This window comes from Dermacentor variabilis, unplaced genomic scaffold (genome assembly GCF_050947875.1).
Source record: "Dermacentor variabilis isolate Ectoservices unplaced genomic scaffold, ASM5094787v1 scaffold_14, whole genome shotgun sequence".
NCBI classification, from domain to species: domain Eukaryota; kingdom Metazoa; phylum Arthropoda; class Arachnida; order Ixodida; family Ixodidae; genus Dermacentor; species Dermacentor variabilis.
Window position 1 is genome coordinate 10,004,346 of NW_027460302.1, and position 25,655 is coordinate 10,030,000.

General features: G+C 53.5%; 2 non-coding genes and 2 pseudogenes across 2 annotated transcripts; 2 read left to right on the forward strand and 2 right to left on the reverse strand.

Annotated features, from left to right (window-relative positions):
* Positions 1-952: 952 nt before the first annotated feature.
* Positions 953-1,143, reverse strand: LOC142567858 (U2 spliceosomal RNA). The gene has a single exon (XR_012825268.1). It is a non-coding gene; the product is annotated as a U2 spliceosomal RNA (small nuclear RNA).
* A 325-nt stretch (positions 1,144-1,468) lies between these two features.
* On the reverse strand, positions 1,469-2,575 carry LOC142567782 (uncharacterized; annotated as a pseudogene).
* A 13,832-nt stretch (positions 2,576-16,407) lies between these two features.
* On the forward strand, positions 16,408-16,560 carry LOC142567851 (5.8S ribosomal RNA). Its single transcript, XR_012825265.1, has one exon. It is a non-coding gene; the product is annotated as a 5.8S ribosomal RNA (ribosomal RNA).
* Positions 16,561-17,623: 1,063 nt separating this feature from the next.
* Positions 17,624-25,655, forward strand: part of LOC142567843 (large subunit ribosomal RNA) — a 10,303-nt pseudogene continuing 2,271 nt past the window's right edge.

Consider the following 25,655-nt stretch of genomic DNA (forward strand, 5'->3'; position numbering starts at 1 on the left):
ACGCAAAACTCGGCCTAGAAACGTGCTTCGCCACAGCCAGGGCTCAATACGACCCAAGCTGGCACGACCCAGATGTCGTTTCCCGCACCGCCACCAGGCGCTGCTACTATACCTCAAACTCCAGCGCAAGACGCCCATAAGCTGGTACTTCATTCTATGACGCTAACTTCGACGCTCGTCGCAATGGACCCTGACACCTACAGATTGGCTTGCGATGGTGGGCTCAACTTCAGCGATTTGAGCACCGACGAGCGCGACCTGCTGCTGAGGGCTCGCACTGCCGGCGTCGTTGCGTACTACGACGGCGGCCTCGACACCGGCTCTCTGGAGCGGGAAAGCAACGAGGGCTTCCCGCGACATCACATGGACGTGGCATTTTCGCTGCTTGTTCCAAATGAAAGTTTCGCGAGCCAGCAGAACCCTCACAGCACGACGCGATAACGAAACTACTCAAACTCAAAAGCGTGCGCGGCGCAGAGTCGAGCGAAAACGAAACCTTTCGAACACTCATATTACTGAAGGGTAACGTCAAAATGTTATTTTTTCTTAGAATCGAATAGACGTAGACAAGTAGCATTTTTTCCGTCTTATAATCGACTGAAATGATATTTTTAATACGAGTAGTTGAATATTAGTAACACAAATTATGAGGAGTCCTTTCTTCATCGGGCTAGTACCGGAATGTCGCTGGGGGGTCTCAAATCGTGTCATGCATTTACCTCAATTTCTCGGTTACTAAAGCTCTGTTCGCGATTATATTGAAGCCTTAGACGTTCTAGAACATTGCTCTACCACTTTAACTTGAGTTTCTGGTAACCTTTAGTGTCCCTTTAAATACTCTCGTGGTCCGCGAACCGGCATCGTTGCGTATGGTATAGGAATGGTGCGTGTGAAGTCAGTGCTCGCTTCGAGCTTGTGTTCTTCATTTTGATTGAATGAAGTCTCACCTAAGTGAGCGGGGGCCGATCCCGGAGGTAGTGCAATACCGGGCCGACCTGCGGCGGAGGTGAAGCAGGCTTCAAGCACTCCGCCAACTTCCAAAAATAGGTTTAATATCGTGGGTCCACATAGAACCCGTATCAGATATTAAGCTGATAAGAACAGAGTTTTTTTATTATGCTAGTTACAATACATCAAAAATATGTGTTACAAAACCAAGGAAAAAACGGATAAAAGGTGTATAATCTTAAACAGGCAAACAAATGACTAAACAGCTAGTTAGTGGTGTTAGTAATAAAATGCTAAAACTGTAAAGGTGTAAAACAGCAAAAATCGCTTCTCTAAAAACATAAGATCATCTAATAGGTGCCTACATGGGCTCTAAAAATCTTTGTAGAGGCGCTGATAGTGTCGCTGATGCACAGGCGTTTGAGTGTCCGTAGGTATGACCTACTGCACAGCCTGCGCATCACGCGATCATTCCCCTGATCCCAGGTGCCAAGGCAGCCGACGACCACCGCGTCCACCGTCACGCGTTGGAACCGCCGGAGGAGATGACGCTGTACCGGGCGTACTTCTCCTCCTTAGCCTTCCGGGCGTCCTGGAACGCCTGCAGCCTGTTCTCGAAAGGGCAGCAGACGTCCAGGATCAGTGCCTCCTCTCCACGGGCCAGTACCAGGTCGGGCTTGAGTGATGTAGTGTGCCACGACCTGGTTCTCTGCGATGACTGTGAACCTCCCCAAGGCAGCCGTTTTTCTTCTGGCGACGATGGTGGTTTGACGCTCCGTCATGGCCCGACTCTGCCGCATGCAATGGCAGAGTATATGCGGCAGTGTCTCCTCCCCGTACCCGCAGCGCCTGCATCTTTTGTCGGCTGCGGGTGCCCAGTCTTATGGCATTGAGGGGCAGGAGATTTAGTCGGGCTCGATGCACGAAGCGCCAGTCGATGAAGCGGGTGTAACGGCCGGACCTCATGAAGTGTGAATTTGCCGGGTCGGCCGCCACACACACCATCGCCTTGCCCTGGTTTGGTTTGTCATGCAGAGCTCTGTCCGTTTCGGTGGAGAGGAGCGCCCGGATGGTCTTGACCAGCTTGTGGCGGTTGCTCGCTGACACGGAGGCCTCTCCGCAGTTGATGCGGGCTCCATGTACCAACAGCTCCCAGGCGACAGAGAGGCGACGGGAGGCTTTCCGGGCCTCCGTCCACACAGACTGTACCTGTGTGGACGTTTGTCGGAAGTCGCCCTCCGTCTCGCCTGAGAGGTAGGCCTCCATGTCCTCGGTGTTCGCGGGTCTTCTTAGCCGCCCTGGACACGACGCCCTCTAGGTCCCCTGCTACACGCTCCCGGACCTCCACGTCGGTCGACGTTAGTAGCTTGAAGGCCCCATCCATCCGGCAGATGTCGCTGAGCTCCGCCGCAAGTGGGATCCCTGCACTGCCAGCCTGAGAGCTTCCGCACAAGTATTCATAGGAAGCTCTGGCCGGCACGTACAGGGTCTTCTTGATGAGCGGGCGGAGCTCCTCGTCCAGACGTTGCCACTCTACTTTGCTGGCAAGGCCCACCCTCATGGCAAAGTTCAAGGCTGGATACAAGAATGTCTCTATGGCAACCAGCCTTTGCCATGGGGCGAGCATGGAGGAGAGCAGCTTTCTGCCTAGGTGGATGGCCTCGTCGACCGTCGTCTCGTCCGGTAGCACCCTGAACCCCACTGGACGGCCAAGGAACTTGGGCCCCTCGAAGTCGCCAAGCGACGGAATCGGGTCGCCACCCACGGTGAAAGAGGTGGGCCGTGTACCCACGGGGTGGCGACCAGACAGGTGTAGAGACCGGCACTTGGCGGCGTTCAGTCGCAGCCCAAGCCGGGCCGACAGGGCAGTCATACGGTCCAAGCGGCTCTGCAGGGTGGTGGGATCCGCGGCCAGCAGCGTCAGATCATCGGCGTAGGCAAGGATGTTGTGCTGCCTATCGCCTCCCTGTACTGCACGGATGACCGGGTCCACCACCAGATTGAAAAGCAGGCCGCTCAGAGGCCGCTCAGGCCGCTCAGAGGTGCTCAGAAGCAGGCCGCCCGGCTCCGATGGTGATTGGCTCCGTAATGCCAGCTGCTGCCACGACGCAGGTGGTGTTGGCGCGGTAGAGGTCTTCAACGATGGTAGGAAAGGCCTTCCCCGCGCCGGCGCCGCAGACAGCGTCGACGAGGGCCTGATGGGCGACCGAGCCGAAGGCGTTGGCAAAATTCTGTACAATTCAATTCGGTTCCTTCTGTACAATGTTTGGATCTGCTGGGGGTTGTTGGGGTTCACCTCGCGCCTTCGTGATTGGCGCGAGTCCCCGACTGGCAGCCGCAGGTGTTTTGTTGCGGCTGCAGTGGCACGGTCGAGGATGTTTTCAAACCGTGCCCACTCCCCAGCAGACTCAGGCAACCGGCTCAATGCCCGCAGCTCTGCCGTTTCGTCCGCTAAGGTCCATGCACTGCCCTCTGGCCGCGTGGTACCAGCATGTTCTTCCTGGGTCCCGAAGTCCTGGGTGCTTCCATCATGGTCTTGCACATCTGCTCTGCCTAGGGAGAGCTCCTGCATGGCCGCCGGCTCGTGAGCCTCGGAGGCTGTTGCTCCCGGGCGGCCTCGGTTAGACAGCAGCGATGGTGTTGGGGAGGGAGTGGCCGAGGCCGCGGTCTGCCCCGATTAGGTTGGCGTCCGCTGAGAGGGTGCCTCGGCCATCTCGTCATCGCTGCTTTGTCCGGGTGTTCCTCGAGGCGCCACAGGAGACGGCTCCTGGTCGGCGGCCTGCTCGGTGGCCACTGCTGGTGTTTCGGCAGGGTGCGAAGCGGGACCCTCGGTGCTGTCGTGCTCTGTTGGGGGGGTGCCGTCGTTGTCCTGCTCCGACGCACCAGAGGGAGCACCCGCGGCGAGATCACGCCTGGCTGCTAGTGCCGCCTCCCAACTGTGCCACTGTTCGTGGTTGCTCAAGCGCCTCCTTGTGGGGAAGGACATTGAGCAACTGCCACACTGGTGTGGCAGGGCAGCAGGGGGGGCGGTCGAGTTGGCTGCAGCCAGGCAGGCGTGGGAGGCTGGTCTTTGCCCCAGTGTCTCGCCGCAGATACGGCATACGTTGATGGTGCGCCGGATTCTGGCACCGTGCTCGAGTTCGAGGTGCCGCTGGAGGGACTGCCGCCGCGCTGTCCATTTTGCCGCGGCGTATGCAGCTCGGCAGCCCTCCTCGCAGCACCGGACCGTGTGGGGCACGGGGAAAAACACCGTGAGGGTGCCATCCTCACGGGCCGGCTGGCGTTCCTGCCCAGGGGTGTTGGGGTCGCCATCGTCCTCGCTGTGGTCATGGGCCATGCGGCCGTGGCCCCCAGGATCCATTGGATGGACTTACCTTCCGGACCCGGCGGCTCTCCTTAAAGGAGGCCAGGTCCGAAGGCTAGGGGGCCACTAGGGGTGGCAGCGAGTGGGCTAGGCCCATGACGGAAGATGGCGAGGGCAGGGGCCAGCCGGTTGTGCCCCAGCACGGCACCAGTCGAGAGGGCAGGGCCAACAGGCACCCCGCAGGCAGGCAGCACCGGATTCCAAGCAGTGGTCAGGCCGAGCAGGGCAGGAGTCTCCGGGAGGCAGCAGGCAGTGCCTGGCAGCGGCAGGACCAGGAAGCGCGCCGGTGTGGGTCGTCCAGGGGCCACCAGGTAGCAGCACGTGGTCTGTCCTGGAGGCAGTGCAGCAGGGAGCCGAGGGCCTAGAAAGAAAGGGCTGGGATAGGGGAAAGACACTGCTATAACCGGGCAGGTATCCGGACACCTCTACAAAGATAAGTGTAGCAAAGGCCGGTCAAGCCAGCTGCATGTACTACACACAGGGAATTTTATTAACATGTAACTGCCATGTCCAATATCTATGTACATCGCTCTAATGCACATCACACTGAAAAACACAGCTTAAAACAAAATAGACCATAAATACACATGATGGTATGTACAATGCATACATGATCATGATATATACAGGAGTAGCTTCTCCGTGGAAGGTTTATTGACATAGGCCTTTGGGATTAGTTGCTATTTACACCTTGCTTGAACAGAGGTTCATATGCAGTACACAATGTGAGTTACGAAATTGTCAATACGCAAGAAGTCCAATAACAACACCAGACCCCCTTGGGGATTGTTACCTATAGACAAACAATTCAAGTATTTTGTCTTCAATTTCTAAAACAAGCCTGAACTCTTTTCCTGTTGAGTTCGTATTTTACTCCCCTCCCTGTATTGTCATCTACATTGTGTTAGTGTGGTTGAAGTGTCTCTCCTAGCTTGGAGAGTAATGGATCACTAGGAAGGGACCGGGAGGCAAGGTTTTACAAGTGGCTCATGGGAGCGACGATCTTGTCATTTTTGACTGTCCAAAACCGAGTGTGCCACTTGCGAAGGAATTGGTCTACGCCGTTTCTCGCGAGTTCCTTGGATAAAATATTTTTCATCCAAATCCGGGTGTGTTTTAGTACAGGGTAGACAGCTTTTTGCGGACGTCTCCTCAGTTCAGCCAGTCCTCGTCTTTTCCAAATACAAAACATGAGGATAAGTGACAATAGCTTCTCGAAGCCGGATTTCTTCGTCCCCGGATGGAGCAGACTGCATTTGAATGTATTGCTTGCCACTCTCCATACCGCTTTGGCTGGCCCGCACTCCTTGAGGGCATGTTTTTGGGATTCTGGCTTGGCGCAGTTAGGACAATGGTCGGTCTCAGTTATCCTCAGCTGTTTCAGTCGCGCTTTTGTGGGTAGCACGCCCCATCTTCTGTGCCATTCGAAGTCCCGTATTTGCCCCGGTAGGTCCGTTTTTGCCCACCATTTCCATTTTGCCAGTGTGCTTTTCATCACTTCTCCTAGTTCCAGCTCTGCTAATGCCATTGCGGCATTGACTTCGGCTGGTTTGACTTCTGTTATAGGAGTGTCAGGGCACAGTTCTTCCATCGCCTTGGAGGTATGGACTGCATCCTTATGAAATTCCAGTGGCCCTTCTGCACGCGGGCCATACCATTTTACTGGCGCTACAAAGCGGCCCAGTGTGCTGAGCCAATAATGGATGGCCGTGATACCCACATATTGGTGGTTGTTTATCAGCGTTTCTAGTGTTTTGGCCGCTAGAATTCTGGCCGACTGGGCTACATTTGGTATGGCTAGGCCCCCCCTTGATTTAGGTAGCCGCAGAATTCGTCGGGGTAGAGGTGCGGTCTTCTTTTGCCATAGGTATATACTTATGAGGGATTCCAGTTTTTTAGCTACTAGTCTGGGCATTCGTGCTACTCTCGCCACATAGAAAGCGGGTGCGCACAGACTGGATTTGATTATCTCTGCCTTCTCTACAAGACTGAGTTCCGGGGGTGTTGTCTCTTCTGCCGCTTTCCGTGCTTTGTTTAGGGGCTCTATCCAGCTTTTCGCCGATAAGTCTCCCGCTTCAAACCAGATTCCGAGTACTTTTACAGCTTCTAAAAATTGTATTTCGGGTAGTTCTCGTTCATTAAAGGAGCCAAATCGGAGTGCCTTACTTTTCGTCTCATTTATTTTTGCACCGGAGAGGGTGGCGTATTCATTGAAAATGTGTAGCACTGTTCTGTAGCTGTTTTCATCTCTTATGAACAGGAATATGTCATCCGCAAACGCAGAGATTTTCACTTCTAGGTTTCCCGGCAATGGGAAGCCCCTGATCCTTGTTTCTTCGTTTATTTTCCGCAACAAGGGGTCTAACGCTAACGCAAACAAGCTGGGCGACAAGGCGCAACCTTGGCGCACGCCCTTGTTGATGCTAAAATGTCTAGATACTTTGTTGTTAATTAGGAGTTCACTTTGGGAATCGCGGTAAAGTGTTGTGATAATGTCAATGAATTCTTGTGGGAAGCCGAAAGCCTGCATCACACTAAACATATATTCCTGTCGCATGTTGTCAAACGCTTTTTCTTGATCGATAGTTACAAATGCTCCTTTGTACTGTTTCGCTTTGGCGTAGGCAAAAACATCGCGGGTGAGAGTCAAGGCCGCAAAAATGGACCTGCCCGGGATCGCTGCTGACTGGAATTCAGATATAATCGTGGGTGTGATGCTGCTTAGTCTGCTTGCTAGTATTGACGTAGCTATCTTATAATCTGAGTTGAGCAACGTCACTGGGCGCCAGGCGTTAATATCAAGTGGGTCAGCATTGGCCTTGAGAAGAAGGACAATTCTGCCTTGCGTGAAGGATGCCGGTTTTCTGTGATTCTTAATGACGTCGTTCAATGTTTTTACTAGGCGTTCGCCTATTTCCGGAAAGAACTCCTGATAAAAGCCTACAAGGATTCCATCCGGCCCGGGAGCCGATTCTTTGTTCATTTTGCTGATTACGCGCAAGGCTTCTTCTTTTGTGATTGGTGCGTACAGGTGATCTTTGTCTTCGTCTTTTATATGTGGGAGTTGAGGCAGCCACGTGGTTGTGGTAGGTGCGGGTTGGCCGTCTTTTTCCTGCAGGATTTCTTGGAAATGATCCACAAAGATATTTTCTATTGCTGTCTGTCCTGTTATTATATCCCCATTTTTGGAACGTATTCGCCTGATGTTGGTCTTTACCATCATTTGATTGGCTTCACGCTTAATGTTTCCCTCATTTATGAACTGTTGTCCTTGCAGTCCCATCGGTTGGCTCGACCCATGTTTTATTTCTTTCATGTGTTCACGGTATCTGTCACGAAGGTCGCTTAGATATTCTTGCATACAATAAGTCAACTCGCCTCCTCTTTCTATTATCAGGATCCTTCTGGAAATTTCATTTAGTTTCGCGGTGAGTTTCCATGCATCTAGCGAGGTTCTGTTTAATGTTCTGGCATGCCTCTGGGTCCCGCATGAGATTCACATCCATTTTCCACCTGTTCGGTAAAGGCTCTGGTCCGCTCTGTCCTTTGATATTGAAACTAAGGGGTCTATGATCACTGAAAGATTTGCGTCCTTCCGGGCCATTTATGATGTGGATTTCCAAAACCTCGGAGATCAATTCCGCAGAGAAATATGCACGGTCGAGACGTGATTGTGTAGTCCCACAGGAGCGTGTACTCCCAAACGAGTTGCCATGCGCCACTACCCAGGCGTCTGACATATTGTGGTGTACCAGTAATTTGCATAGCTCCCTTGCGTGGTGGTTGGGTTTCCCCTGTCCTGGACCCCTGATGTCACGAAAAGCGTCCAAGACACAGTTGAAATCTCCCACCACCGCGCAAGGTAACTTGGTGGGTATGTATTCCCAGAGGTCTTTAAAAAAGTCATTCGTTAGGTTCCTAGAAACCGGTGCATACACGTTGATTATTCTGATTTTCTGGTTACCTATGTACATATCCAGGCATATGATGCGGCCCTTCGTGTCATAGGTACAAAAGGACCTGTTACGAAAGCGGCCAGACACAAAAACTATTCCTGTTCCGCACGATTTGGAACATGTGAGAGAAAAAAAAGCGTCCACTCCGTTTTGTCGACGAAAGGATACCACATCTTGTGGAGTACGTATATTCGTTTCTTGTAAAAAAAGGATATCTATGCCCTTTTCTCGGGCGAAAGAAATTAATTGTCTTTGTTTGTCGGGGTCGCGGAGTCCTCTAACATTGAATGTTGCGCAATGGAGGCATTCCATTGACAGAAGCAAAAGAAAAGAAAGAAGGAAAGCAGTCCTACCGAAAGTGGGAGGTACCGAAGGACGGTTGATTTTTGTATCAGATTTGGTTGTCAACTGGCGTTTCTTCATACTCTTTGCCGCACTCGTATTTTTGCCTTTTCCGCTTGTTCTGTTTCGCCTTCCGATAACTCTTGCGGTTGGTGCCGCCAATCTTATCAGCTGATGATGATTGCACGAGCTACTTCGTCCCGTTCACATTGCCTAGGCGTGCTTAACGTAGTAGCCTCTGTTGTTGTGTGTGAAGGGCGGCTTACAGTACCGCACCCGCTTCCCCCTTCTCGCCCTGTACAGCCAATTCCATGTCGCTGTCCGAGGAATCTGCCTTCTCAATTGCGGGTGATATCTTTCTGGGTTTTTTGAATGTCGACGTTTTAGCATCGCCCTCGCTACTTGACAATTCCCCTTTCTTTCTCCTTTGCGTGTTCGGGCTCTCGCTTTGTTTTGTATGACCTTGTTCTTGGTGTCTGTTTTTCTTTAATGATCTAGATCGTTGTCTCTGTTCTTTCTTTACGGGATTGTTGGTGGGCGTCGTTCTTGAATCTTGCCTACTCTGGTGATTCGCGGCTTCTTTGTTCGCCGGCGTTTGTATGCCTACTGTCGGCGAAACTTGCAAGGGGGGCGGTGGAAGCATATCTAGATGTTCTTCTGTTTCTGGTATGCGGTAGCGACCACTGCTCACGATTGGTTGTTCCTCCAAGTTCTTTTCCTTTTGCGCATGTAATCCGGAAGGTTGCTTTACATGTGATTGTTTTAAGTTCTGCGTTTTGGGATCGGGTTCTGGCACTTGGGGGATCAACCTTGACACGGGACTTTCGATTGTATTGTTTTTGTCTGGGGCTGCGTTCGTATCATTATCAGTGGTTATCGTGCTATCGCTCATCTCCCCTGAGGAGCTGGTTGGAGTGGGCCCCTCGGTTGATTTTTCATCTGTCGATTCGACCGGGCTAGCTGACTTGCTCATTTTCGTACTTGTTATCCCCGTTGATTCCTGACCACTTGTTGCGCTTTGCGCGTCACCATTCCAATAGTCCCTACGCGGGGTGGGAGGCTTTGTTACACGAGGCTGTAGCACCTGTAAACCTGAAGCCTGCGGCAGGGCTGGGAAGTCTTTATCGGATGGGGTGCCGCGTGCTGACGCTCCATCCGCCTTTGGAAGAGCCCACGCCGCCCCCGCGTACGATTTTGCGTAGGTGCGACTGCGAAAGCATGCTCGCGTGCCATGGTGTCCTCCGCATTTTCTACATTGTTCTTCGCATTCCGCGTCATTGTGCCCGAAGGCGCCACATCGCTTACAGAAAGGGGCGGTACATGCGTTAGCCATGTGGGCCCCGTCCCCACAGCGCGCACACACGCGCCGCATGCCCCGATATTCACACATGACACGGAAACCCTGAACTGTCAGAAAATTTGGGATGGGCTTGGTCATTTCTATCCTCACGACTCGCACACCATTCAGTTTATTAGACCGGTTGTTGGCCTTCGCGAACGAAATACTTTTGACTTTGCCATACTGCTGTAAAGCAAAGGACAACGATTCCGCCGACAAATACACAGGGTAGCGGTAAACATTGACAAAAGTTACTGGTGGTCCAACCGCGTCAACCGGCACTTTAACATTGTTAACAAAGAATCCTTCCGCTACCATTAAAGTGGTCGCTTGTGTGGCATTGCGGGTACAAACGAGAAATCTTGCTCCGCCCATATGCTGAAGAGCCAAAACGCTATCTTCCCCAGCTGTACTTTCTATCGCTTCGATAAGGTCATCAATGGAAATGTCTCCGTCAGGAGCATCAAACAAAAAAGTTTTCCCTCAAAGGGGTCTCACAGCTGGTCTCAGTGCTGGGGGGCGTTGCCATGCTGCTGCTGGCGTGGCTCCTCCGAAACTCGTGTCGGAACTAGGTTCCACTTGTGACGTGCAGCTGGCGCTGGGCGCCGCTCTACCCTGGTAGTCGGCGGGCTCAGCAGGTGGCGCTGGCTCCGCAATGGGTCGGGGATTGGCCGGCGGCTCGACAGGGGGCGCTTGCAGAAGGGCTGGCTCCCGTGATCATCGGCCGCTCGGCAGGCGCTGGGGAGGCCCGCCGGGTTGCTCCGCCGCTCAGCAGATGGCACTCGGGCAGGCAGGTAAGCAGGCTGGCGGGTTGCTCCTGGACGAAAGGCGCTCGTAGACTCCTGGAGGTCCGCCGTGATCCCGACGCGACCTCCGGGGGGGACGATGACGAAGCTTGACGAAGTCTTCTCGGCCTGGGGCAGCGTTCTTAGCCAAAAGGCCGAGAAGCGATGTCCTTCACTTCACTCCACTGTACTACTGCCTTGTGGGCGCCCTGCCGACATTGGTAACCTCAGCAACAGCGTGGGCAATTTTGTAAAATTCAGCCTGTCTAGAGACTCTATGCTCTCTATCTGACGAATAAACTCGCGACGCCTCAGTCTTTCGCTGTTAACGAAACGCTGTCGCGTAGAAACGAGACCCGAGTGCAAGCTTGTTTGTAAGGCCAAACCAACGACGGCAACCTCGTAGAAAACGGAGCAGGCGAGCGGAAAACACGCGCAAGGGGAATGCTTACTTCCGTCTGAATGCGCCCGGTCGAGGTGACTTTCTTTGAGGCATTCGTTTCAAGCCCGAGCGCAAGTGTAATATAACACGCGCATTTCCTTCATTTCTTTTTATTTACCGGAAGGCCCACTGAAAATTTTGATACGGCACAGGCCGGGACGGATCGCAACGTGTAGAATCGACCGGTAGAATTAGGTAGCATGCCCCATGTACGAAGACGAGCAACATAGAAGTGAATGAAAAAAAATATAGAAAAGACTGCGCACTCCTTCCAACCGGAAACAGAGGGGGGAGAAGAATCGCCATGTGAAGCACAGGTATTGTATATTAAAAAAAGTGCTACCTCATAATCTTTACCACTATCGCGCGCGCGTGTGTGTATATGTATATATACGCACATGCATATATATATATATATATATATATATATATATATATATATATATATACACACACACATACACACATGCTAGCAAAGCTTAAACGCAGCTGGGAAGCTCAGCCTTGCGCAAGAAGAAAGGACCACCCCTTCCGCAATCCCCATTTGAAACATTTAAGTGCGGAACGTGAGTACAGCCAGGTCGTTCGAAACTGGCGCGCAAACGCATTGGCGCCATCTGTGTACGGAACTAGCAAAACCTACGGACTTTGCTATACAGAAAGAAAGGTAGGTAGAGAGCCAGTGAGTAATGGCAGAAACGTCTTGGGAAGACAGAAAAAAAACACGCAAAGGTTGTTGGCTTGTGGTAGCATTCTATTTGACAGCGAGTAAAAAAAGAAGAACGTGAGAGAGGGAGACAAACAGGCGTGTTTCTTTAGAATGCAGAGCATGCAGCACACAGTCAAGTGCCAAAGAGACGGGGAAAGCAGATGGCGCGAAGGTGTATGTCCTCAAAGCTTGAAAGCAATTTCTAAACTGCAAGCCGTGCCGAAGTCAACCTACTCTCATCAGGTTGCTCCCGCCTCCATTGCATTTAAATTAAAATTACAGTCGCCTCAAAGGCAAAGAGAGAGAGAGAGAAAATAAATACACTCGCTTCGTGCAGCTGCACCCGTTCAAATTTTACAGCAAGAGCTCTCCCGAAAGCGCAAAGCCCGCTGCTGCCTGGGCGGAATGCGCTCGCTTCAGGAAATCGCCGTGCTTGCCTCGGTAACCAAGAGGTGTCGCGCGGCAGACTGCTGCATTGTAGCACACCGGCAACCGTTTAGACGTCGGCGATCGCCTCGACATCGCTAAGAGCGCTCGAAGAGACAAAGTCCGAAACGACGTCAGACGGGGCGGCGGGAGCTCGATACCCTTCACGAAACTTCTGCGTGTACACCGCCGCACGGCCACGACGGAATCGCTGGCATCCTGCACGCAGCCCCATTGTGTCGTGCCGGGAACCGTGGAAACACCACGCAGACGTCGGCGTCGGTCCCGACATGGCTTCGAGCGCTCGAAGAGACAAAGTCCGAAACGACGTCAGCCGGGGCGTGGAGCACGCCGCCCGCGCTGGTCGCACTCGTGCTCGGAAATGGCGAAGGGGTCGGGGTAGCTTTCCTCGAATCGACCGGCCGGGGGCCGCCCCGTAGGGGGACCGAAAGGCGATCGTTCAGGAAACGGCACTGGCCATTCGCGAGAAATTGCCGTTCGCGCATTCGATGGACGTGCTGCGCTTTCACGACTTCGGCATTGTGCTGCCGACGTAAGCTTTCAATCTTGCTCGCGGCGTTACGAGGCGGCACGATTTCCGGCAAACGCTCGTCGAAAGTGGCACGAGTACGGCCCCATGGAGGTTTGGGTACTTATCGCCGCTATTATAATGGGGTCCCAGAGAGCAGTCGCCCCCAAAGCGACCTGGGTGTTTGATGTGCGGCGGGGCTCACAGCTGACGTCTGCAGCCTCATCCGCTTGATGCGTTAGGGGCTGGTTATCGGATGACGCTTTTTCCACGATATCGAGGTGTGTTCCCCATCGTCCTCGGACGAGTCAAATACGAAAGCGCCGAAGGCGCGGGCGTGAGCCGTCGCCTGGCGGCTTTGCCGTCTCGGCTACGTTGCAAGTGTCGGTCGGTCCACCAGTGCTGCGTGCTCGAGAGAAACCGCAAGCAGAGATCGAGTTACACAACCAGTCTATCGAGAATGTTGCGTGCTTCTTGCCGCGTGGCGATACCCGGCCCTGCGGGGAGGGCGCTGTAGCGAGCTCGAACGCCGTCGTCTCGGACTGTGCAAAGTGCTACACTTTGCGAGAACGAAGCCTGTTGGGGCGCCTGAAGGTGGCCTCGGCATCGCAAAAACGGCGTCCGGCCTGCTTGAAAGGCTGGACGCGCAGTAATCATATCCTTGTCTCAAAGATTAAGCCATGCATGTCTAAGTACATGCCGAAATAAGGCGAAACCGCAAATGGCTCATTAAATCAGTTATGGTTCCTGAGATCGTTTCTTCCTACTTGGATAACTGTGGCAATTCTAGACCTAATACATGCAGTGAGCCTGAAGCCCTTTGGGCGACGGGTGCTTTTATTAGACCAAGATCGATCGGGTTTCGGCCCGTATTGTGTGGTGACTCTGGATAACTTTGTGCTGATCGCATGGCCACGAGCCGGCGACGTTTCTTTCAAGTGCCTGCCTTATCAACTTTCGATGGTTGGTTACTTGCTTACCATGGTTGTTACGGGTAACGGATAATCATGGTTCGATTCCGGAGAGGGAGCCTGAGAAACGGCTACCACATCCAAGGAAGGTAGCAGGCGCGCAAATTACCCACTCCCGGCACGGGGAGGTAGTGACGAAAAATAACAATACGGGACTCTTTTGAGGCCCCGTAATTGAAATGAGTACACTCTAAATCCTTTAACGAGGATCAATTGGAGGGCAAGTCTGGTGCCAGCCGCCGCGGTAATTCCAGCTCCAATAGCGTATACTAAAGCTGCTGCGGTTAAAAAGCTCATTGTTGGATCTCAGTTCCAGACGAGTAGTGCATCTACCCGATGCGACGGCTCGGACTGAACATCATGCCGGTCCTTTCTTGGTGCACTTTATTGTGTGCCTCGAGAAGGCCGGTGCTTTTACTTTGAAAAATTAGAGAGGCGAGTCGCCTGAATAAACTTTCATCGAATAATAGAACAAGACCTCGTTTCTGTTCTGTTGGTTTTTGGAATACGAGGTAATGATTAAGAGGGACAGACGTGGGCATTCGTATTGCTGCGCTAGAGGTGAAATTCTCGGACCGTCGCAAGACGAACTACTGCGAAAGCATTTGCCAAGAATGTTTTCTTTGATCAAGAACGAAAGTCAGAGGTTCGAAGGCGATCAGATACCGCCCTAGTTCTGACCATAAACGATGCCAACCAGCGATCCGCCTGAGTTACTCAAATGACTCGGCGGGCAGCCTCCGGGAAACCAAAGTGTTTGGGTTCCGGGGGAAGTATGGTTGCAAAGCTGAAACTTAAAGGAACCGACGGAAGGGCACCACCAGGAGTGGAGCCTGCGGCTTAATTTGACTCAACACGGGAAAACTTACCCGGCCCGGACACTAGGAGGATTGACAGATTGAGAGCTCTTTCTTGATTCGGTGGATGGTGGTGCATGGCCGTTCTTAGTTGGTGGAGCGATTTGTCTGTTAATTCCGATAACGAACGAGACTCTAGCTTATTAAATAGGTGCGGGGTTCCCAGCACCTTACAACCTTCTTAGAGGGACAAGCGGCTCCTAGCCGCACGAAACAGAGAAATAACAGGTCTGTGATGCCCTTAGATGCGCGGGGCCGCACGCGCGCTACACTGAAGGAAGCAGCGTGTCTGTAGCCCTGTCTGAAAAGACTGGGTAACCCGTGGAACTTCGTTCGTGATTGGGATAGGGGCTTGCAATTGGTCCCCTTGAACGAGGAATTCCCAGTAAGCGCGAGTCATAAGCTCGCGTTGATTACGTCCCTGCTCTTTGTACACACCGCCCGTCGCTACTACCGATTGAATGATTTAATGAGGTCTTCGGACCGATGTCCGGCGCGGCCTTTCGGTTGCGCCGGTCTGTTGGAAAGATGACCAAACTTAATCATTTAGAGGAAGTAAAAGTCGTAACACGGTTTCCGTAGGTGAACCTGCGGAAGGATCATTACAGGATTGTGAAGGGTGACGAGCGCCATTGTTTCAACTCCGAGCGGGTGAAGCAGCTCGCTACGCCCGACGCTTTCCGCCGCTGGCCCCGCTTGGACGCGGGGACGTCTATACCCGAACATGCCGGGTACTGCCTGGATTTTGAGGGGCGCCCCGTGCCAAATTTGTTGCGCCCAGTAGCCGCAGGCTGCAACCTTGGACGGTTGGCTTGGCCGCGCCCGCGGGTAGAAACGGTGTAACGCACAATGGGTGGGCTTTCTGTCCGCCTCGGCGCTCTTGCGCGGAAGGGGAGTAAGACGACCCGACCTGCCGCTTTGCCCAGTACGAGGGGAACGGCGAAGCGTGCGGTCGGTCAAGGAACTGACGGTCGAGAGCTGCTGCCGCTTAGTACACACGGAACCGTGGTGGGAGCGCTCTCCCGTCCTCCGCGGCAAACGCTGCCGAGTCTGAAAAGGCTGGCGGCTGCCGGTCGCTTCCTGCGGCGAGTATGGAGTAACGGCCCGACTTTGTTGCTGCCCAAGTACTAAAGGAACGGTGTGGCGCTCGGTCGGTCATGGAACTGGCGGTATGAGGGTGCGGCTGCCAAGTACGGAAGGAACCGTGGCCTAAAGCAGTCTCCCGTCCTCCGCGGCAAATGCCACCGAGCCCGACAGGGCCGGCGGCTGCCGGTCGGCTCCTGCTCGTGACGCGCGAGGTGTCGAGATCGCGGTTCAATGCGACGACGTCTGCAGCCTATTTCCCCGCCGCCGAGGGAAAGGTGGCGTTGCTGCGAAGTACCGAAGGAAACGCGGCTTTGCTACGTCGGAAGCGTTCTGCGGTTAGCGGAATTGTGCGCTTTGGGAAGGCGCCGCACGTCGAAAGAGGAAAAGTACGGACAGACGAGGGACCGTAGTCCCGGATTCGAACGCACTTGCGGCCAAGCCCTTGCTGGCTTCGTCTTCCGCCTCGAGTAGACTTGTGGCTCCGGCGCAGAAAGCCCCTCCCTGGCACTGGCCGAGTGGTTTTGGAGAGCGGCGCGAGTACGCACGCCGAAAGAGCACACGCCGAAAGGCGCTCTTCGAAACCACACACAGGGAGACGCCACGTGCCTGAAACCCTGGTTGTACTGTACTGAATTGAACAAACTATCTTTCACGACTCTAAGCGGTGGATCACTCGGTTCTCGGGTCGATGAAGAACGCAGCCAGCTGCGAGACTTGGTGTGAATTGCAGGACACACTGAGCACTGATTCGTAGAACGCACCTTGCGGCCTTGGGTCTTCCCTTGCCTTTTTCTGTCTGAGGGTCGGATCACATATCAAGAGAGCCTTCGGCGCACAAGGAACGTGCGTCCGTCGACTCGTTTTGACCGCGTCGGCATCATGGACAGTACGTTGAGCGCTAATGCCACGCGCCAGCAACCTCACAAAGAAGGAGACGGTGGCGAGCCGTTGTGCCAAACCTTCGTAGAGACGGAAACGAGGCATTATAATCTACTGCAGTGTGACGAGTGCGCGCCTCTAGCAAGACCGCCGCAGGATGGTGTCGGATACCTGCAGGGAAAGAGCGGTCCATGCACGAGGTGCCAACGTCCGTTGCCATGTAGCGCGCACGTTTGCGAGAGAGTCGGAAGCCATCGCAATTTGCATTGTTTGCCTTCGGAGTACGTCGAGCTCCAGAGCTGGTAGCTCGTTCGTGTCACCGCAGCTGTGTGGGCACCCCTTCCGGGCTTCGCCGCAGGAATCTGCAGATTCTTGCGAGGAGCGGGGAGGAGAAGGGTGGCCCCCGAAAGCGGTTCGACGCGATAGCGCCGTCTGCGAGCGAGAAGAGCACGGCACGGCGCAGAAATTGCCGCGAAACGGAAAATGTCTCCTTCGAGAGCGTTGGCCGAGCTGACGCGTTCCGTCGTAGTCCGCCGTCGGTCCAAGTGCTTCGCAGTCTCTGTCCCCTAAAGACTGGGCCACTCCAGTTGGGGCAGGGGCGACGCTACACGAGACGATGCCCCCCGCCACGTTTTAGTCGTCCCTGCGGTGCCTGCTGAAGCGGCGCGCTGCTAAGGCGATCTTTGCCTCGGTGGTGTTTGGGCTTCAGACACGGTCGCTTACCACGCAACTGCTCGTGCGCCGCACGCGTGCAAGCGGTTCACCGCCTGCCAGCCTCGTCTATAAGTAGCTCCGTGTTGGGCGAAGGACGTGGTAGGGCGTCGTACTCGGTTGGCGCTGGGTTTTCGAACGCGTCGAGTCCTTTTCTGCATACCGCTCGTATGACGCACGCGCGCAGGCGTTGTGCCGCCTGCCAGCCTCGTCCGCAAGGACGTGGCAGAGCGTCGTACTCCGTCGTGCCGGAATGGGCGAAAGCGATGTATCCGTTGTCGACCTTAGATCAGGCGAGACAAGCCGCTGAATTTAAGCATATCACTAAGCCGAGGAAAAGAAACCAACAGGGATTCCCCGAGTAGCTGCGAGCGGAACGGGACCGAGCCCAGCACCGAATCCCCCGTCCTTGCAGGCGGTCGGGAAATGTGGTGTATGGGAGGTGACGTTCTCGGGTGTTTGCGACGGTGCAAGTCCCCCTGACAGGGGCTTGTCCCAGAGTGGGTGCCAGGCCCGTCTCCGCCGTTGCGCGCCCGGGATGAAGCCTCCCGTGAGTCGGGTTGCTTGAGAGTCAGCCCTAAGTGGGTGGTAAACTCCATCTAAGGCTAAATACGACCGAGAGACCGATAGTTCACAAGTACCGTGAGGGAAAGTTGAAAAGAACTTTGAAGAGAGAGTTCAAGAGTACGTGAAACCGCTTAGAGTAAAACGGGTGGGCCCTCGAAGTTCGAAAGCTGTGGGATTCAGTCTCCGGAAGACCGCGGAGCCGGCGGCGTCGGGTAAACTGCCCCCTTCGGGGGGCTGTTCCGGCTGCTGGCACGCAGACGCGGTCTCGAGGGTGCGCACTTCCCACCGCCGGTAGAACGCCGCGACGGACGCGGGTCAATGGGAAAAGCACGACTTTCAGTCCGGCTATGGAGGTGACCTGCCCGTCCCTTCGGGGACGGGTCGCGGGAGTTATACCTCGCCGCGCTCGAGAAGTTCGTCACCCCGTCCAGGCCCCATGGGCTTCTCCCGGCTGTCGGGAGGCCCGAACGATGACGCCCTCCGGTAACGGAGCGGAGAACCCGCTGGGCAAGCTTGTCGTCTCCTGTCGTCCGGGTTGGTCCCGTGGCGGCGGGTTGGCCGGCGAGAAGCCGCTGCGAGCGGGGCGATTCTCCCGCGGAGGCGCTATCGTGGTTTGCGGCGAGTAGGTCGGTAACCCACCCGAACAGTCTTGAAACACGGACCAAGGAGTCTAACATTTGCGCGAGTCAATGGGTCTCTCGAAACCCAATAGCGCTATGAAACGTGAAGGCCCCTTGCGTGCTGCGTTGCGATCCCGGACCGCACAGGGGTCCGAAAAAGGGAGCAGCAACGGCCCGTCCATGGGGCTCACTCGTCGTCAGGGCGGAGCGAGAGCGCACGCGTTGGCACCCGAAAGATGGTGAACTATGCCCGGGAGGGACGATGCCAGAGGAAACTCTGGTGGAGGTCCGAAGCGATTCTGACGTGCAAATCGATCGTCCGACCTGGGTGTAGGGGCGAAAGACTAATCGAACCATCTAGTAGCTGGTTCCCTCCGAAGTTTCCCTCAGGATAGCTGGCGCTCGATGGGAGAGCAGTCACACCTGCTAAAGCGAATGACTAGAGGCATTGGGGTCGAAACGTCCTCAACCTATTCTCAAACTTTCAATGGATGTACGGGAGGCCTTGTGGGTTGAGGCCTCCCGCTGCGAAGGGAGTGCCAAGTGGGCCACTTTTGGTAAGCAGAACTGGCGCTGTGGGATGAACCAAGCGCCTGGGTAAGGCGCCCGAGTCGGGACGCTCATGAGAACCCATGAAGGGTGTTCGTTGCTTAAGACAGCAGGACGGTGGCCATGGAAGTCGGAATCCGCTAAGGAGTGAGTAACAACTCACCTGCCGAAGCAACTAGTCCCAAAAATGGATGGCGCTGTAGCGTCGCGCCTATCCCCGGCCGTCGCCGGCAGAAAAGCACGAAATGTGGGGGTGCTAAGCCGCGACGAGTAGGAGGGCCGCAGCGGTGGGCGTTGAAGCTTTTGGGCGTGAGCCCGCCTGGAGCGGCCGCTAGTGCCGATCTTGGTGGTAGTAGCAAACACACAAGTGAGAACTTTGAGGATTGAAGTGGAGAAGGGTTCCATGTGAACAGCAGTTGAACATGGGTCAGTCGGTCCTTAGGGAAAGGAGAAATCCTTTCAGAAGCGCGCGCGTTTGTGCAGCTCAGTCTGTGAATCGGAGACGCCCCGCTGCAACCAAAAGGGAATCGGGTTAACAGTCCCGAACCCGGCTACGGGGATCGGTCTTTAGGCACCAAGCGCGGCAACGCAAACCAGTTCGGAGACGCCGATGGGAGCCCCGGGAAGAGTTTTCTTTTCTCTGTAAGGAGATCGAGTCCCTGGAATGGGTTCACCCCGAGATAGGGACGGTGGCTCCGTAGAGCAGTGCGGCTCTTGCGCGGTCCGGTGCGCTCCTGTCGGCCCTTGAAAATCCGAGTGAGGGAGTGTGATTTTCGTGCCGGACCGTACCCACATCCGCAGCAGGTCTCCAAGGTGAACAGCCTCTAGTCGATAGACCAATGTAGGTAAGGGAAGTCGGCAAAACGGATCCGTAACCTTGGGAAAAGGATTGGCTCTGAGGGCTGAGCCGGTCGGGCTGGGGTCCAGAAGCAGGAACGGCACTGCACCAGGACTGGGCGAGGCTCGCCGCCGTAAAAAGCGGTGCGGCCGAGCCCGGACCAGCGTCGGGACCTTCCTGTGGAAAGCCACAGCTGTGCATTTTCCGTGGGCTTCGCGCCTGAGGTTCTTGCTTCGGCCGGCAGAAAACAGCCAACTCAGAACAGGCACCGACCGGGGAAATCCGATTGTCTAATTAAAACAAAGCATTGCGAGGGCCGTTCACGGTGCTGACGCAATGTGATTTCTGGCGAATGTCATCGTGAAGAAATTCAGAAAAGCGCGGGTAAATGGCGGGAGTAACTATGCAGTCTACAATAATGCAGTCTAGTGTGTCCTGCTACACGCCGGAGTCGTCTGCATCGATGCGCGGCTGAAGCCTGCTGGTCATACCCCGGGCCTGGTATCCGCTCCCGATGTCGTGAGAGGCAGCAATTTTTCTTCTCTTTTTTTAGTATTAAAGTTATGGGTTAAATACCAGTTTGATTAATTCCTTTAAGACCGGCTGTTTATTTTTTTGTCAGCCGTGTCGTTTGTTCAAAGTTTTCGAATGGTTTAAACAAATAATTTTATTTCAAGGCAACACACTTCCCGTCAGAATGCTCAGGCATCTCATTCCTATGGCTCCTAGCAGCTTAATTTTTTGCAGGAATCAGGATCTAATTCCAGTTGCGCTAAGCGCATAAAAGGCATGCAACGGCATTAAGTAAACACAGCACTGGCGGCTCGGTGGTGGGCATTCCCGCGTTCATTCTTTCTTGAACGTTTTCTGCCGAGTCGCCATGTTGCTGTGTAACATTTTTCCGCCTGTTTCACGCTTCTTCGTAATTTTGCACTTTGACTGTTAGTAAGAGGAGAGCGCTATCTGGTGTCTGAAGGACACCAAAGCCACACCAGAGGGCGCCATAGTCGACATTCCGGACAGTCTGACGCTCGCAGTTTTCTTTGAAACGTCCTCAGATAAAAGAAAACGAACTTTGAAGGTGCTGCCGACGTATTGCCTTAACCCGCTAGGCTACCATTTCCCCGTTACGCCTCGAGGTTACAGGTTCGACCCCACTTACAAAAAAATTCAATTTTTTTCCCTCACTTTTCTTGCCCCTTCCATTTTTTCCCAGTAATGAATATTCCTTCTCCGCCTCTACCTTTAACTTGTAACCCACTAATCGGGGCGGATATGGAGCGCTGGGCTTACCCTTGTTTCACTTTCCTACTTTAACAGTTAAATGGCCTCTAACGTCCACATAATAATATACCCCCTCTCCCATTTGGACTGCCAGCTATGCAACTTCAGCGAGCGCAGAATGGCACCACTGGAGAGGCACTACACAGGTAATCACGGATTATTCATTAAGTGGCAATGCAGCCTATGTGCTTTCCAGGGTTCATCACGGTCAGTTGCTGCTCATTATAGTTACTGCTCTGAGAATAAAAAATCTTCCCTAACCGATACAAGTTCAAGTGCGGAAAGTATGATTAGCCAGTGCAAATCGCAAGTCGATTCTGCAGAGATAAAGGACGTTTCTTCACAGGCTAAAACCCAAAATAAGGAACTTACACTTAGTTATCCACCTTCCTGAAATGTTTGTCCCAAGTGCTCTGCACAATTTTCCTCAGGATTTAAAGTTGAGCAGCATGTCTTCATCAAGCACGGGCTATCTATAATTTGGCAATGCAGCAGTTGTAACACATTCAATTACAAAACCTCACAGTCGGCATCCGCCCACTTTACCAAATGCAGAAAAAAATTTCTTCTTCGCAGCCCTCGTCTGGGGGAAACCACAGCGTCAGTAGTTTATCTCAAAATAAAGACACTTCGTCTAACTCCGGGCACATGGCTTGAGGAAGCTCGGGAGACGGGTTGTGGGGCTCAAAAAGTCGGTCGCCAGAATAAACTTAGGGGTAATTTGGGGAAAGAGACTCGGGTAGGGGAGATCAGTCGGTCTGGACTGAGCATGAGATGCGTATTGTCGTCGCCTCTAGGGCACAGATGGGTTCGCTTGCCAGCGCCTACCAATTAAGTTTAAACCTACCGGCTCGTTCGGCAGCGGATGTGGCATGCTTGACTCGGTCGACTGAATTTTTGCAATTCGAATCCAGCATACCGGAATCAGAGAGAATTAAAATCCCTTTGCATATCGAGCCGAGGAGACGGGGCTGCAATCTATCAGTGGGAGCAAATGCACATAAAAAGTCAGATCTACCTGTGGACTTGTCCATTTCAATAACCTCTACCTGAAGTGGGGAAATGTCGTCGTCTACCCATGGGCCAAGTGGAGACAATGTCCCACAACCTTTGCCCCCTGCAGGTGATACCGGTGTGCCCCCAGGGTGCGCAGCCAATGAAGAGGCTCGCGACCTAGAGATCGCTGGAGCGGCCCAGGGGGTTGTGGCAGAGTATTCCTTGGCAATACAGCAAAGCCATGATGACGACGAACGGGCGTGCCAGCTAGCCGGGGACAGCGCTGCTGGGCATCTCTCGCCCACTCTGGCCGGAGGGGGGCTCGATGAGCACCCGGCTCAGCTGAGTACGCCTGCTCCCCACCCTCTGACCTCATTAGCCGGCCGCAACGATGGTCTTAGGAATGGGGCACATAGTGAGGAGAGTGATAGAGACGACACCTCGATCCACGAACATGGCCTAGGGCCAGCATCTTCTTCCAGCTCGAACGACGGGCTCTCCTCCAGGGATGGATGCGGCCCTACGTCACCGGCTCGAACTACATCCGAATCAAGTAAACTTTTTAGCATGAGTATTGATAACTCATCTCATAACCTTAATCTAATTCAGTCGCCCTGGTCAGATGCAGGTACGCCTCCGAGTTCGAACTCGGACGGGCAGGGTAGGGCAAGGTCGGCAGCGGTACCGGCTGCAAGCTCCTATTGCAGGTGGACGACACCGCAGGTCCGTATTCTGGCCAGGGCCGAGCTGTCCCTTCCCCCCGGTGGGAAATACGTAAATCAACAGTTAGCCGCGATCTATCCATATAGATCCCTCGATGCAATTAAAGGTCTCCAGAAGAGTAACCGCTACCGAGACATCCTGGCCAGAGAGTCTGCGCTATGCCAAACTCACGACGACAATGAGCCTAACTCCTTGTCCCCCGAGGAGAACCATGACATTGAAATGCCCCCCACGGTAGACTCATTGAATGTGGAGGACATCACTCAGATCCTGTTGGATTACAACATTCATTTTCCAGGATTGGCAGAAAACATATGTAACACTGCCATAACAATGCCGGATCTAGCCATTATATATAATCACTTTGGAGCAAAACCACGCAAATCGAAGCAGGCGAAGCACGCCAAAATCCGCCTGACTCGAGGTAAAAACGAAAAGGCTAGAGATTGCAAGCGGCGACAGTATAAAGAGCATCAGCGCTTATACACCCTTGGACCGAAAGTTCTTTTAGAAGAATTAATATGTCAGCAGGGGGAGTTGGGGGTAATTGAACTGAGTGACGTCCACAACGTCTTTGACGACATCCTGGGAGCAGAGTCAATTTCTGTAGACAGAGTTGGTATACAAGAGAATTCCTTGCCTCATGAGGCCAACCTCTTTTCAGAGGACGAAATGCAGATAGTGCTTAAGAACATGGCCGCAGGCACGGCACCAGGACCGGATGGCCTAACCGTCCGGGAAATGAAAAAAATTCCGAACGCCATTTGGACAATCGTTCTAATATTTTTCTGTGCTTCCGACGTCTGCCGGATGATTTCCGTCTATCTAGAACAATCTTCATTCCTAAAACTTGTGATGCGGCCTCTGCGGCTGAACTTCGTCCGATAACCATTTCTTCGGTGATTGTTCGGACCTTCTCCAGACTGATTCTCTTGAGATTACAGGATTCCTATAACTTCAATAAATTGCAAAGTGGTTTTTCACCAGACAGGGCTGCACAATCTAATCTTCTACTCTTACAGGGCGTGATGAAGCATGCGAATAAATTTCACAGGCCCCTTTTTGCTGCCTCTCTCGATGTTCGAAAGGCATTCGATTCCATCAGTCACCACGCACTCTTTGCGGCCCTGGAAGAAGGCGGCTGCCATACTGCTTACTTGGACAGTATTAGGGATATGTATACCTCACAGGCTACCACATTCTCTTACAGAGGAACAAGTGATAATATCAGGGTGTACGTCCAAAGGGGAATTAAACAGGGGGACCCTTTGTCTCCATTTCTTTTTAATCTTACACTGGACCCTCTATTAAACCAGCTAAACTCCTCGGCTTTTGGCTATGCCATCAACGGTCAAACGATCGCTGCGATGGCCTATGCGGATGACTCACTATTTGTAGCCTCATCATACGAAGAACTGAAGAGAAACCTGGAGGTTGCAGAAAGTCACTGCAAAAAAATTGGATTGGCCTTAAACCCACTAAAAACCCAATATTTTGGTTGGCGGTTCGACTCCCACAGAGTAAAGTGGTTCGACTATGGCATTCCTGACCTAACAGTTGGGGATGCCGTGATCGTCCCAAAGGTTCGCAACGAAACCATTCGATACCTGGGAGTCGACCTTTTCGTAAACAAACACCCGACGGCTTCAATTGACACTATTCGACGTGATCTTAATCTGATTAATTCGGACCAGTTGAAGCCATTTCAAAAACTTAATTGCATCTCGACCTTATTGGTTCCGAAATTGATGTACGCAGCCTCCAGCTCTCTCACAGTTCTACCGTTAACCAGAAGACTAGACCGTGACATACGTCAGGAGATCAAAACATCCTACATCTTCCGGCATCCTTTCCTGACATTCTCATACATACTCCTCATCGAGCAGGAGGCCTTGGCGTGCTGGAGATTTCGCGAGTGGCGGCCGAATGCCAGGTGAAAGCATTCGCTCGGCTCCAACGTCTAGGGTCTCCAATCGTGGATGCGGTGTTCGAAGGACCGCTACATGGAGGCCGGGATGCAATCGAGGAGAAGATGGGCATTGCAACCGGCCTCGTAGAGCCCAAATCTCTGCAAAAAGCTCTACAGCAGGCACGTAAAACACACTTGGAGGACTGGAAGCAAAATTATACAAACAAAAGCCTATTTGCTTTTGAGAGCGATCCAGTTGGAAATGGGTGGCTTCGGCCAGACACCAGGTACATGGGAGATGGCGATCGCATCCGCTCTCTGCGCCTGCGTAGTAACCTATTTCCAACAAGGACGCTCTCCAATCGGCACTCAACTAATGATACGGCCAGGCTTTGTAGAAGGTGCCATCAGGCACAGGAAACCACATACCACATCCTCCAGGTGTGTCCATCCGTCCACGAGCCGCGTTGCTCACGGCATAACTTCATTTCCCAGGCCATAATTACTAAACTGCGGGAAAAGCACAAGGATGCTGAGATTTCGAGCGAGCGCCTCCTGGTGGCCGGGGACAACACAAGGCTTAGGCCCGACATTGTCCTCGAGCTCAAGGAAAAAGCATTCATTTTGGATGTGGCGATCGCTTGGGATGGCAGAACGGAAACATTGGAAGGCATGTGTGCTGCTAAGCGCCAAAAGTAGAAGGCCTTGGGGCCGGTACTTCAGGCCAAGTGCCCTGGAAAGGAGGTGAAGGTATTAGGGCTGGCGTTTGGCGCGCGCGGTCTCCTTTGTCCCAGCACCAAGAGAGCTGCCAAAGAAATTGGCTTA